The 12913-nt window shown below is 51.6% G+C and overlaps 1 protein-coding gene across 3 annotated transcripts in view; it reads left to right on the top strand.

Annotated features, from left to right (window-relative positions):
* Nucleotides 1-12913, top strand: part of COLEC11 (collectin subfamily member 11) — a 98538-nt gene that overhangs the window by 59052 nt on the left and 26573 nt on the right. The window lies entirely within an intron of this gene.

The following is a 12913-nucleotide window of genomic DNA, read 5'->3' as shown; positions in this document are numbered from 1 at the left end:
GCCGTAAGCAGGGAGCTGGATGGGAAGTGGAGCTGCCGGGATTAGAACCGGCGCCCATATGGGATCCCGGGGCTTTCAAGGCGAGGACTTTAGCCGCTAGGCCACGCCGCCGGGCCCCACTATGTGTGTTTATCCACTTACAATCTGCTTTTATAATGTTCATGCTGCATTAAACTCAGGTATTTCTGTCTTATTGATGAAGAGACAAGGAGAGACTGCTCATATGCTAAACAGAATCACAGTTTCATCAGGAAATTGTCAAGAAAGCAAGCAGTAATTGGAGCTGGTGTGGCCTGACAGGATAAAGCAGAAGTGCCAACATCCCATATAGGCGCTGCCTGGAGTCCTGGCTGCTCCACTTCTGATGTGGCTTCCTGCTGATGTGCCTGGGAAAGCAGTGGAGGATGGCCCAAGGCTGTGGAATCCAGTCCTTTTATCTCTGAAATTGGTCTGAAAAGGGACTTTATTGGTGGCCAAGTCTAGTGTTCAAAAGTTGGGGCCACATTGTGTATGTGTGTGTGTGTAAGATTTATGTATTTTTTATTGTAGTCATATACAGAGAGGAGGAGAGACAGAGAGGAAGATCTTCCATCTGCTGGTTCACTCCCCAAGTGACTGCCACAGCCCAAACTGAACCAATCCGAAGTCAGGAGCCAGGAGCTTCCCTCCTGTTTCCCACATGGGAGCTGGATGGGAAGCGGGGCTGCCGAGATTAGGACCCGCACCCATATGGGATCCCGGCGTCTTCAAGGCGAGGACTTTAGCTACTAGGCCACTGTGCCGGGCCCCCCTTTCTTGCCTTTTATATACCTAGGGGTGTTGTAGTTTAGCTCAGCCCGCCCTTCCCCATGATCCAGTCCACATATGCAGCAATGGGTGCTGCTGCCGTTTCCAGCCTGGTCTGCCTGCAGTGCTGGCTCACGCACACTAGTGGGAGCTGGAGCTCAGCAGAGGCGCGCGCAGTCTCCCAACTAGGCCCGCTTGCAGTCCCGGATCTTGCATGTTCCAGGGGTTGCTGTGATCTAGTCTGACTCAACTTGTACACTGTCCTGGTACTTGCTAGCAGATGCTGTGGCAAAGCCTGGCCAGTCGTCACTTATCCTGGCTCTTGGCATGTGCCAGCAGGTGCAGTGGCCTGGCCTAGGTGCAGAATGCTTGGCACTCTCCTAAATCCAGCTTGCATGCAGGCCAACAGCTGTTGCAGCCCTGCCCAGCCTGGACCACCCCCAGTCCCGTCTCAGGTCCCCAGTGGGAGCAGTGGCCTCCCCCGCCCCCAACAACCTCCCTCAACAGGCTCACTCTTGGCCTGGGGTCTTGTGTGTGCCAGGGGGTGCTGTGGCCCAATCTGGCATGGCTCATCTCATATGCCAGCAGGTGCTGCAACCTGGCTGTGCCCGGCCTGCCCCCCAGTCCCAGCTTATGCTGGTGGGTTCTGCAGCTGAGCCCAGCATGGCCAGCTGGCTCTGTGTGAGCTGGCAGGTGTTACATCCCAATCCGACCTGACTCGCGCCCGTCAGTGGGTGTTGCAGACTGACCCAGCCTGGCCCAGCTGACTCATATGTATGCCAATGGGTACTGTAGTTCGACCTGGCCTGGACTGCCCCCGGTCTTGCTCCCGAGTCCATTTACAAATTTATTTTATTTTTATTTGAAAGGCAGAATTAAAGAAAGGAGGGACAGATCTACTATTCACTAGTCTTCTTCCCAAATGACTGCAGCAGCCATTGCTGAGCCAATCCAAAGCCAGGAGCTTCCTTCAGGTCTCCCATGTGGGTCCAGGTTCCCAAGGCTTTGGCCCGTCTTCCAGTGTTTTCCCAGGCCAGGAGCAGGGAGCTGGATGGGAAGTAGAGCAGCTGGGACTTGAACCAGTGCCCCCCTAGGTGATACTGGAGGTGCAGACTTAACCTGCTGTAGCATGTCAGTGGCCATTACTGGGGTATAGCTCTGGGAGGGGCACAAGGAGACCAGAGTGCCTGGGTGACATCGCCAGCTGCGACAGTTTTGCTTTGTGTTCATGCTCATCGAGTCTCCTTTGTGGAAGCCATGCCGTATGCCTCACCCGTGCCCTTCTGTCTGGAGTGTGCTGCTTGGTGACTTGGAGCCCTGAGCAGCCACTGACTGAGACAGAGCAGTGTTTCCTGCGGGACGGATGTGCGTCCAGAGGCTCTTCCTTCTGGCCGGTTAGTTTGGGTTTTAGTTTCCAGATCTGCAGGACAGGTGCATGAGGCTCTGGGGAGCAGGCACTGGGGAGTGGAGTGAGCACCCTGGGTAGGTAATTCCCTGCACTAACTCCACCCACCCTGTGAGGTGGGCGGTGGTCTACAGGCTGCTCCCTGGCCCAGAAACCTAATCCTCGCTGAGCCCTTGCTAGAAATGGGGACATTTGGGGGTGGGCATTTGGCCTAGCACTGAAGGCCTAGCTCTGGCATGTTCACATCTCTAATTCTGGGGCCTGAGTGAAACCCTCTGGCTCCTGACTCCAGGGGAAGTCAGCAGGAGGTGGCTCAGGAAGTTGGTGCCTGGGGCTGGCCTTGTGGCATAGCTGGTAAATCTGCTGCCTGTCACCAGCATCCCAGATGGATTCCGGTTAGGTTCCCGGGTGTTGAACTTCTGATCCAATTCCCTGCGAGTGCACTGATGGGTGGCCCAGGTGTTTGGGCCCCTGCCACCCTCATGGAAAAGGCTCCTGGCTTCTGGTGTCAGCCCAGCTTGCTGGTGTCCCACACGGAAGGCCTGGGTCTTGGTCCAGCTCCTGGCTTCGCGTCAGCCTGACCCTGGCCACTGTGGGTGTGGGTAGTGAACTAATGTGAAGGTGGTCTCTGCCTCCCCCAACCCCTGCCAAAAAAAAAGTCTAAAAGCATAACTATTGCCTCCCATCAACTGGAGCAGAGCCTTAGGGTGGGCCCACCAGTCTGTGTTCATGAGTCCCCCAGGGGACTTACAGGTCCTGTCCCTCCTGTGGTCAGCAGGTGTGTGTATGTGCTTTGGCGGTGGTGCCGCTTCCTGGGCGCTGGCTCCACGGGGGCCTGGCTGAGTGAGAGAGGGTGGGGTGAGTGAGCCCCTGCCCAGTGGAGCAGGGAAGCACAGTGGAGCTCTGCATTTGGTGGGACCTCTGGAGCCTTGGGGGTGGGAAGGAGGTGTCCCTGGTCAATGTCCTCCTGGACAGATCTCTGGAGCTGCAGCCACCGCTAAGCGGCCAAGCGACATCCGGCTCCTGCTCCCTGCTCTGCTCCTTATCTCTAAGAAATGTAAATAGTTACTGGCAGCCGGGTGGGCGGAGCCAGGGGCTGCTGGATCCACTTGCTGAGGGTCAGAGTGGTGGTACTGTCACGTGCCAAAGGGGGGATGCGTGCAGTTCACGACCCTGCTCTAGCTGGGAATGGTTAGCCTCTGGCGTGCTTGAGGAAGCCTCTGTGTTCCAGGAAAGCAGCACCAATGGGAGCCGCCCTTCTGTCTGCTGGGAGCCAGAGGGAGGCCCCTGGGTGGGGTGCGCCCGACTGGGCCTTAGGAGCCGTGGAGCTGCTCCCTCGAGCAGAGCGTGGCTGAGCTAGCCTTAACCTTCCTGCTGGCTCTGAACCCGCGAGCAGGGGAGTAGGCCCAGACTGAGAGCATCAGAGGGCCTGAGGTGAGTGGCCTTAGGCGGCCCTTGCCTTCTCCTGGGAGTCAAAGGAGGGCTGTCCTAGTGTAGCGTGCATGCAGGCCAGCGGGTGCTGCGTGTGGCTGTGTGCAGCCCCTGCGCCTGGCACCCCCTGCGCCATGCCTGGACACTGCGCCTACTGCAAGGCCTGCCAGGACATATCATGTTCCCACGGCGTGGGGTGACGGCGTCTGCTGCTGAGAGTGGCTGGGGTGGCCTGTGGCCTCTGTGGGCTTCGGCTATGTTTAAAGGGATGGGGTGTCCTGAGTGTAGTAGGGTGTTTGCAGCGTCTTTGGCCTCTGTCCACTACCACCCACTAGTGGTCAGGGTCACTGTCCCATGTGTGAAAACTTTGGTGTCTCCAGGATGTTGCCTGTGTGTGGGAACGTCACGGTTACATCAACTCAAAGACCTTAGCTTGCAATGCCCCGCATCATGCTCTACAAATGTGAGAGCAGTTAAGTTTTCAAGAAATCGACAACCACCCGAAAGAGCATACACGGCATCACCATTCAGGGCTTGTGGAGCTTTTTAAAGCCTCCAGTAATAACTATAAAAAGAAAAATCCAAAGTCAAGTAACCATGCTGGAGGCAGCACCGGGTGCTGGGATGGGGCACCATGGCCAAGCCTCATTTGGAGGAAGTGGTGTGCTGGGGCCTGCGTCTCCTTGGCGCTGCCGGGCCGTCATGCTGCCAGCATCCTCCTGGTAGCCAGGAGCCTGTTCCCAGCTCCTTGGTCCTGCTACTGCAAGCGTGTTCTGCAGGCTCGTGCCATGGAGGCTGACCTTGGGGTTGGTCCCAGCTGTCCGTGCTCTTCCTTGCTGAGCCGCATTCCCAGCTTGTCTCACTGCCTGTCTCCTTGTTCCTCCTGGGAGACTCTGGCTCTGTTGGGGCCGCGGGTGAAGCTGGTGTGGACGTCTGTGTGCTTGTCTCTGCATGGGTGTCTGGGAGAGGCAGCCAGGAGTGAAGGTCGCACGTGCACAGGGGTGTTTTGAGGGAGCGCACCCTTTCTGCAGGGTGGCTGCCCACCTCCGTTCTCAGTGCCCACTGGCAGGGCCCCATCTCTCCTCGTGCTTGCCTGAGCTTGGTTGTCGCTTTGAGCTCCCTGGTGGGCATGCAGTGACGTCTTACTGGGATTAGTGTGCGTGTCTGTGTTCTGTGCCGCCTGCTGCCCTCTTTGGTAAGGGTCGAGCTTCTGCCCACAGACTCGTCCTGAGCCTCGGCTCGTTGTATGTCTCCCTAATGGACGCTTCAGCAGAGCTAGTGTTTCCCTGAGCTAGGGTTTTTGCTTTAGTGAATGGTGCTTGAAGATTCCTTTATTGGACAGAAAATGAGAGAGAGAGAGAGAGCATGCTTTCATGCACTGCATTGGCTGGCCTGCGCTGGGTGAAGGGCCCAGGTCAGGAGCTGGATATTCAGGTCAGATCTTCCAGGAGAGGGGGCAGAAAGCATCGCTTGCCTGATTGTGTGTTGCGTGTGGAGTGGTGGAGCGAGTTGGGGTGTAAGCCAGGCCCTCAGTGTGGGATATCCTAACTGCTGGGGGAATGCCCACTCCTGAATTACATTTTATTTTTATTGCGAAGTCCGATATACAGAGAGGAAGATCTTCCGTCTGATGGTTCACTCCCCAAGTGACCACAATGGTTGGTGCTGTGCCGATCTGGAGCCAGGAGCTAGGAGCTTCTTCTAGCTTCTTTCACCTCGTGGGTGCAGGGTCCCAAGGCTTTGGACCATCCTCAACTGCTTTCCCAGGCCACAGCAGGAGTTGGATGGGAAGCGGGCCTGCTGGAATTAGAACCAGTGCCCTTATGGGGTCCCGGTGCGCTCAAGGCGAGGACTTTAGCTGCTAGGCCACCATGCCAGGCCCTGGATTACATTTTTTTTTTTTAAAATGTGTTTGTAAGTCAGAGTGTTGTATTCATATTTATTCCTCAAATGCTCACAACATATTTTTACACTTGATCTTAGCCAAAAGGCTGAGAAGCGATTCACAACATATTCTTTTTTTTTTTTTTTAAAGATTTATGTTTATTACAAAGTCAGATATACACAGAGGAGGAGAGACAGAGAGGAAGATCTTCCGTCCGATGATTCACTCCCCAAGTGAGCCGCAGTGGGCCGGTGCTGTGCCGATCCGAAGCTGGGAACCTGGAACCTCCTCCAGGTCTCCCACGCGGGTGCAGGGTCCCAAAGCCTTGGGCCGTCCTTGACCGCTTTCCCAAGCCACAAGCAGGGAGCTGGATGGGAAGTGGAGCAGCTGGGATTAGAACCGGCGCCCATATGGGATCCCGGGGCTTTCAAGGCGAGGACTTTAGCCGCTAGGCCACGCTGCCGGGCCCCACAACATATTCTTAATCATAAAAGGGTGCTGACTTATGTCAAATGTGGTTTGTATGTGTGTGTGTGAGAGAGAGGGAGCGTGAGTTGACATGGTCATATGACTTTTCTTTGCTAGCTTGATAATAGGGCGGTCCTCACTGGTGGAGTTGGAACATCCCTGGCTGAAGCCCTATTTGATCACAGCTTGTGAATGTCTTCCTGTATGGCTGAATCCTACTTGTGATAATTTTGCTGAGGATGTCTGCATGTATGCTCATGAAGGAACCATGTATGCTGTGTGGTTTCTCCAGGGACCATGTTTGGTCTTAGTCCTAGCGTGTCTTCAGTGTCATCAGTCAGTGGGCAAGGGAGGGTGTGGGCACTTGCTTCCCTGGACACGTCTGCAATTCAATGTCCTGCAATTCAAAGATGGATTTTACCTGGAGTGTGTGGAGGTGGCGTGTGTGTCTACACTGTGAGGGTTAGGTACAGTTTACTGAATTTTTTTTTTTTTAAAGATTTATTCATTTTATTGCAGCCAGATATACAGAGAGGAGGAGAGACAGAGAGGAAGATCTTCCATCCGATGTTTTCACTCCCCAAGTGAACCGCAACGGGCCGGTGCGTGCCGATCCGATGCCGGGAACCTGGAACCTCTTCCGGGTCTCCCATGCGGGTGCAGGGTCCCAATGCATTGGGCCGTCCTCAACTGCTTTCCCAGGCCACAAGCAGGGAGCTGGATGGGAAGTGGAGCAGCCGGGATTAGAACCGGCGCCCATATGGGATCCCGGGGCTTTCAAGGCGAGGACTTTTGCTGCCGGGCCTAATTTACTGAATTTTAAATGAAGAATTCACTCCTTTTCATGCAGTTTATGATTTGTGTAGAATTTTATTTTGTTTTTTATTGGATCAATTTTATTTTTGATATCTTTAACATATTTGATTAGGGTGCTGAGGGTCAAGGGCTAGAAGAAAGTGGATGAGACCATTGTTTTCACATTCTCTTTTTTCCTTCCTGTACCTGGGGGGAGGGGAGAGAGGAGGGGAGAAGCCACACCCAGCCTCCCAACCATCCCAGGGTCCCCGACCTCGGGCATGGTCCAAGGGTCCTGCTCAAGTCATTTTAATAGCTTAGCAGTTCTGTATGGCTGCCAGTCTTGCCCCTCCAGTCATGATGAAATCTCTCCAGAATCCACTGGCTGACACAGTCCACCTTAGAGTCTCCGTTCGCCCAGGTATTCACTGCCAACTCTTGGTTTGTTCTGTCCTCCATCCTCTGTTGTGGTACCAGGTGTCCTCTGCAGGCTCCAGCATACTGCCATAGCCTCCAGTTGCATCTGGATATGCCGTGCACTGCTCCATCTAAGCCACTGAGGAGGCCCAGCTCTGACACATGCACTCCACAGTCAGACCATGGAACCTGTAATTTCCTCCATGGTTGAGTTCTGAGTCCAGAGGTTCAGTTGGGGGGATCCCCATAGAAACTTCATCTGAGTGATCCCAGACCTGATTCTTTTTTTTTTTTCTGTGTGGGCAGAAAGTTTAATGAGGTATTTCATAACCCCTAGAAAACTTACCAAAAAAAATAGCAAAAGCTATATAGTTAACAAAAGCTATATATTCAAGTTAAATACTTTTTAAAAAATTATTTTAATTATTATCATTTTATGATACAGTTCCATAGGCTCCTGCCATTTCCCTTATCCCAGCCCCAATCCCCCCCCCCCCCCCACCTAGTTCCTCTATATCACTACTCAAGTACAGTTCTTCATACACAGTCATATGTCCATCATTGTGGGCATGGACAATGGCAGAGAGTCCAGCATCCTATTGTCAAGATATAGTAAACAGTTTCATTGTAAGTCCATCTTGTCTGCAAGTAGAAATGCATACTATATTGTTTCCTCACATCTGGATGTTAGTCTCCATTTCACAGCTACTGTACATCCCCTCAAATGAAAAGTCATAATACAAAATCAACAATAGAAAGAAAAGTAGAAATTTACAATGCCATGAAGTTAAATAACGTGTTACTAGATATGACAGTCTCCATTACACAGCTATTATACATCCCCTTAAATGAAAAGCCACAAAACAAAATCTATCAGGAAGAAAACAATTAACAACACCATGAAGTTAAATAACATGCTACTAAATGACTCATATGTAGCTGAAGAAATGAAAATCAAGAACCTTCTTGAAGAAAATGATGATACTGTATGATCTAGGAGTCACTGAATGATTTAATCAGAAGAAAGTGTTTTGAAGAGATGAAACCAACAGAAAACAAAAAATCCCATGCGATATAGTTTCCACTGATTTTTGTTGGTGAAATGTGTCTCTTCTAGACAACAAATAGATGAGTTTTGTTTTTTAATCCAATGTACTAATCTATGATGTTTGATTGAGCTTAAGCCATTTACATTCAGAGTTTAATATAAATGGGTGTTACTTTGGTCCTGTCATTTTAGGAATGGGTTGTTCATTGGTTTAGTCTTCTGTTGTCATTTGGGATGTTCTTCCCATTTGCCTTTGGTTTTGGTAGGTGCTATTCCTCTTCTCTGTCAAGAGAACATCTTAAAGTATCATTTGTAGGGCAGGTTTGGAAGAGACAGATTCTTGTAACTTTTCTTTACTGTGGAAGAATTCTATTTCATTTTCAAAGACAAAAGAAAGCTTTGCTGGATGTTATCCTAGGCCGACAATTTTTTTCTTTTAGAATCTGGAATATGTCACTCCATTCTCTTCTTGCCTGTAGAATTTCCTGTGAGAGATCTCCTGTGAATTTAATTGGCATTCCTTTATATGTCAATTGATTTTTTTCATGTGCACATTTAAGGATCTTTTCCTTATGTTCAATTGAAGAGAGCTTGATGATCATGTGACTTGGTAAAGATCTCTTTTGATCAGGCCTATTGGGAGTTCTGTGCCCCTCCTGGATCTTGTTTCCAAATTCTTTCTCCAGATTAGGGAAATTTGCCTTTATTATTTGATTAAATATATTTGTAAAACCAGTTTCTCTTTCTGTACCTTCTAGAACTCACATAACTCTTATATTTGGCCTCTTAATAGTGTCTTTCAATTCTTGAATACTTTTTTTGGCCTGATCCAGCTCTGCTTCCAGCTTTGTGTTTGTTTCTCCCTGGTGACAAGAAATACCTTCCAATTCTGAGATTCTTTCTTCTGCTTGCTTCATTCTACTTTGGAGACTCTCCATTGTTCTTTTAATTTGTTCTACTGTGTTCTTAATTTCTGATATACCAGCCTTGATTTGCTTTATTACTGCTATTGCTTGTGTAAAATATTCCTTAAATTCTTTGTACTCTTGTATGTGCTTCTCATTGTTGATTAGAAGCTTTAAAATGAGTCTTATGGATTCTGTGTGCCCCATTTTCTCGATATCTTCCTCAGTTAACTCTGAGGTTGGCATAAGGTTTTGCTCCTTTGCAGGTGAGTTTTCAGTAATATCCATTGAGCCTTTGTGTCTTCTTTTGCTCTTGGTCATTGTATTCTGGTTAGTGGAGTCTTCTCCTTGGGGCAGGTTTCTAAGCTGTGTCACCCACAGGTCTGCAGTTTGATTTTACTTACTGCAGTTGGTACACAACTGTTTGCTTGCAGCCAATTGTGTCACTCCCTCCAGTGAGTTCCAGGTCTGGATTCTTATGTCAGATTTCCACAAAGAACTCCGTAGCCCCAACTCCTGGCTCACCAGTCTCTACCTCCTGTGATACCTCCTGTGAGGCTGCACCATTGTCTGTACAACCTTTTTCCCACTTCTGGTTGGAGCAGGCCGCAGGATTAGGGAGACACCAGATGTTCTATATAGTTAGGTTGTTGGTGGTGCTGATCTTGTCAGAACCTGTTGGGCGTTAGGTCTGGGTGCCACACGGACCTATTTTGACCCGTACGATGCCACAGTTGGTATTATTTTCCTGTGGGACCAGTGCAATCCACTGAACTCAGTGAGTTTTCACTAGCTCAGCACATGCGCAGTTCACTGTTGTCCCCTGCAGTCCTAAAGTTTTTGCCATAGTGTACAAAATGGCGCCTGATGTACCACTACTAGAGTTCTTGATCTGCTGGCCGTCACATCTGAGGGCTACCCAGACCTGTCTTGGGTGGAACCTGTAGAATACCACGTTGCTGCAGTTCACTGAGTCAGAAATGAGTTCACTCCCAGCTCAGTTTATGCTCAGTCCTTTCCCTTTCCTTTGCTTCCTTATGCAAAATGGCACCCAGTTCGGCTCTAGGGGGCTGACTGGGCTGTGAAATCCACCCTGTTCTCGCACTGTCCGTCTGGGATCTGCTGCTCTGTCTCTGCTCCTGGTCAAATCAAATGGATCAGCAGGATGGACAGTTCTTTGTCTGGATTTACCTCCCAAGCTCCCAGTGAAAGTCCCCTCCCACCTGGTTGCTGGTGGAGTTCCGGCTGCTTGTGGAGTTCAGATGGCCGTTAGCTGAATGCTGCTGGGGTATCAGTCACTGCAACACCACACCATTGTCTCTGCTGCTTGCCTGTGTCTGTCAGTCTCCAGGTATCCCACAGCTGTTGCTCTGTTCTCTCTTGTTTCCTGGAATGTGTCCTCTCTGCTTCGTCCTGATTAAATGTTTTTCCGTCCGTTTAAATGTGTTCTTACCCTATTCCGCCATCTTGATTCTCCAGACCTGATTCCTTGTGTGCATGCCAATACAGGGTCTGACACAGTCCATCACCCAAATCAGCCTACCCACACACTGTCAGCTGTAATTGGTGGATCAGTTGTCTCCAGTCCTGTCTTCTATGCAAACTAATGGGTGTTGCAGTCCAGCCTGATTCTGCCCACCGCATGCTTGGCTCCCACACAAACCAGTGGGAGCTGTAGCCTAGTCAGAGTGACCCACAATAACCCCACCAGTCCCACCCCCCTGCCCTGGTTCCCTTGCTTGCCAGTATGTACCACAGATTGGTTCTGTCTGTCCCAGATCCCATTCTGCTGTCATACATGACAGTGGACATTGAAGCCTAGTTCAACTCAGCCAGCGCCACTATCCAGCCCACACATGTACTGGTGGGCGCTACTCTCTGTCTAGCCATGCTTGTCCCAGTCCTGGTTCTCATGCTCACCAGTTGGAGTGGTAACCCAAGATGGAGGTGCCCACTGTTTCCCTAGTAGGCTCACTCCCACACCTGGATCATGTACTCTCCAGGAGGTCCTGCAGTTTATCTCAACAGTTTCCCCCCCATGCCAGCATCTGCTAGCTGATGCTGCAGCAAAGCCCAACCAACCCTCACCCACTCTGGCTTATGCATGTACCATTAGGTACAGTCCGCCCAGCCTGGCTTGTCTCTGATACAGCTTACATGCAGGCCTATAGGTATTGTAGCCCTGCACGGCCTGGTCTGTCCCCATCCCAACTCACACTCTCCGGTGAGAGTGGTGTTCCAGTGGGGAGCCCTCTATAGTCCCCCTGCTGGCTTCGTCCGCTCTCCCTTGGATCTTACATGTGCTGGTTGGGCACTGCTGTCCAGTCTGGCATGGCCCGCCTCCCTTGGCATTTGCCAGTGGGTGCTGTAGCCTGGTTGGGCCTGATCCACCCCCAATTTCAGCTCACGCTGGTGGGGGTTCAGCTTAGCCCAGCCCTGCCAGCCCCAGTCACAACTCCTATTGTGAACTTGCTAGTATTGCGGCCTGACCTGGTATGACCTACACACCATTCTGGCACTCAGATTTGCCAATGGGTGGTATGGACTGACCCAGCCTGGCTTGCCCCACACCTGGGCCAAATGTATATCAATGGGTACCATAACCTGGCCTGGTCTGGACAGCTCCCTTTCTTAGTTCTTGCACTCACCTGCAGGGACTGTGTCCCAACAGAGGAGTTCCCCAAGCTCCTCCATCAGAGCCTGTCTTAATACCAGATCTCACGCACACTGGTGGGTCCCTGGGCCAGCCCTCCTCTGTCCGCCTCCTGTCCTTGAAGGAACAGTGACCTTTCTTGACCAGCCCTCACCCATTCTGTTTTTTTTTTTTTGTTGGGTGCTACTGCCCAGCCAAGCCTGGTCCATACTCAGACACAGCTTACACATGGCTCAGCAGGGGCAGGGACCTAGCCCCGCTCATCCTAAACCCATTCTGGTTCTCAAGGGCTCCAGTGGGTGCTGGAGTCTAGCCCAGTCTTGCATGCCCCAGACCCAGTCCACATGTACTGAAGAAGATTGTATCCATATCCAGACCTGACTGCATCCCCGACTCTGGCCCCCGCACTCACCAGTGGGACCCACTTAGCCAGGGCATCCTCTTAGCTCCCCAGCCAGGCCTGATCTCAGCCACTGATCTCACATGTGCCAGTATTGCTCTGATCCAGCTTGGCATAGCCCATCCCCTGTCTTAACTTTTGCCTTCGGATGCTGCAGCCTGGCCTGGCTCAGCCAGCCCCCAGTCCCAACTCTTGCTGGAGGGTGCTGCAATCTGGCTCTGCTCAGTCTGCTCCTATCCCTGGCTCATGCAAACCAGTAGGGTGACAGCCTAGCCCAGCATGACCTGCACTCCAGCCTGGTTTCTGCACTTGCCAGTGGGCTATGGTTTGTTCAGCCCTGTCTGGTCTGCCCCTTCCACAACCAACTCACACACTTAACGATCGATGGAACTACCCTGCCCAGCCTGCCAAACACCCAGGCCTGGACCATGTGCTCATCAGTGAGGGCTATGACTCACTAGGGGAGTTTCCCAGGTTCCCCAACTTGGGCCACTCCCAGACCCAGATCTCACACATGCCAGTGGGTGCTTGGCCCTTACCCGACATGGCCTGTTTCATCTGTCCTGGCTTTTGTATGAGCTGGTGCGGCCCGGCCCGCCCCACACGCGGGTGCTGCAGCCTGGATCTGCCCTGCTTGTTCCCAACCTCAGTACTGGTGAGCATCTGTGAGTTCCATGGTCATGCCTAGCTCAATTCATCACCATCCTAACTCTCAAGCTA

This window comes from Ochotona princeps, chromosome 8 (assembly GCF_030435755.1).
Source record: "Ochotona princeps isolate mOchPri1 chromosome 8, mOchPri1.hap1, whole genome shotgun sequence".
NCBI lineage: Eukaryota > Metazoa > Chordata > Mammalia > Lagomorpha > Ochotonidae > Ochotona > Ochotona princeps.
The sequence above is the reverse complement of the archived record's forward strand: the minus strand, read 5'-3'. Positions and strand labels throughout refer to the sequence as shown.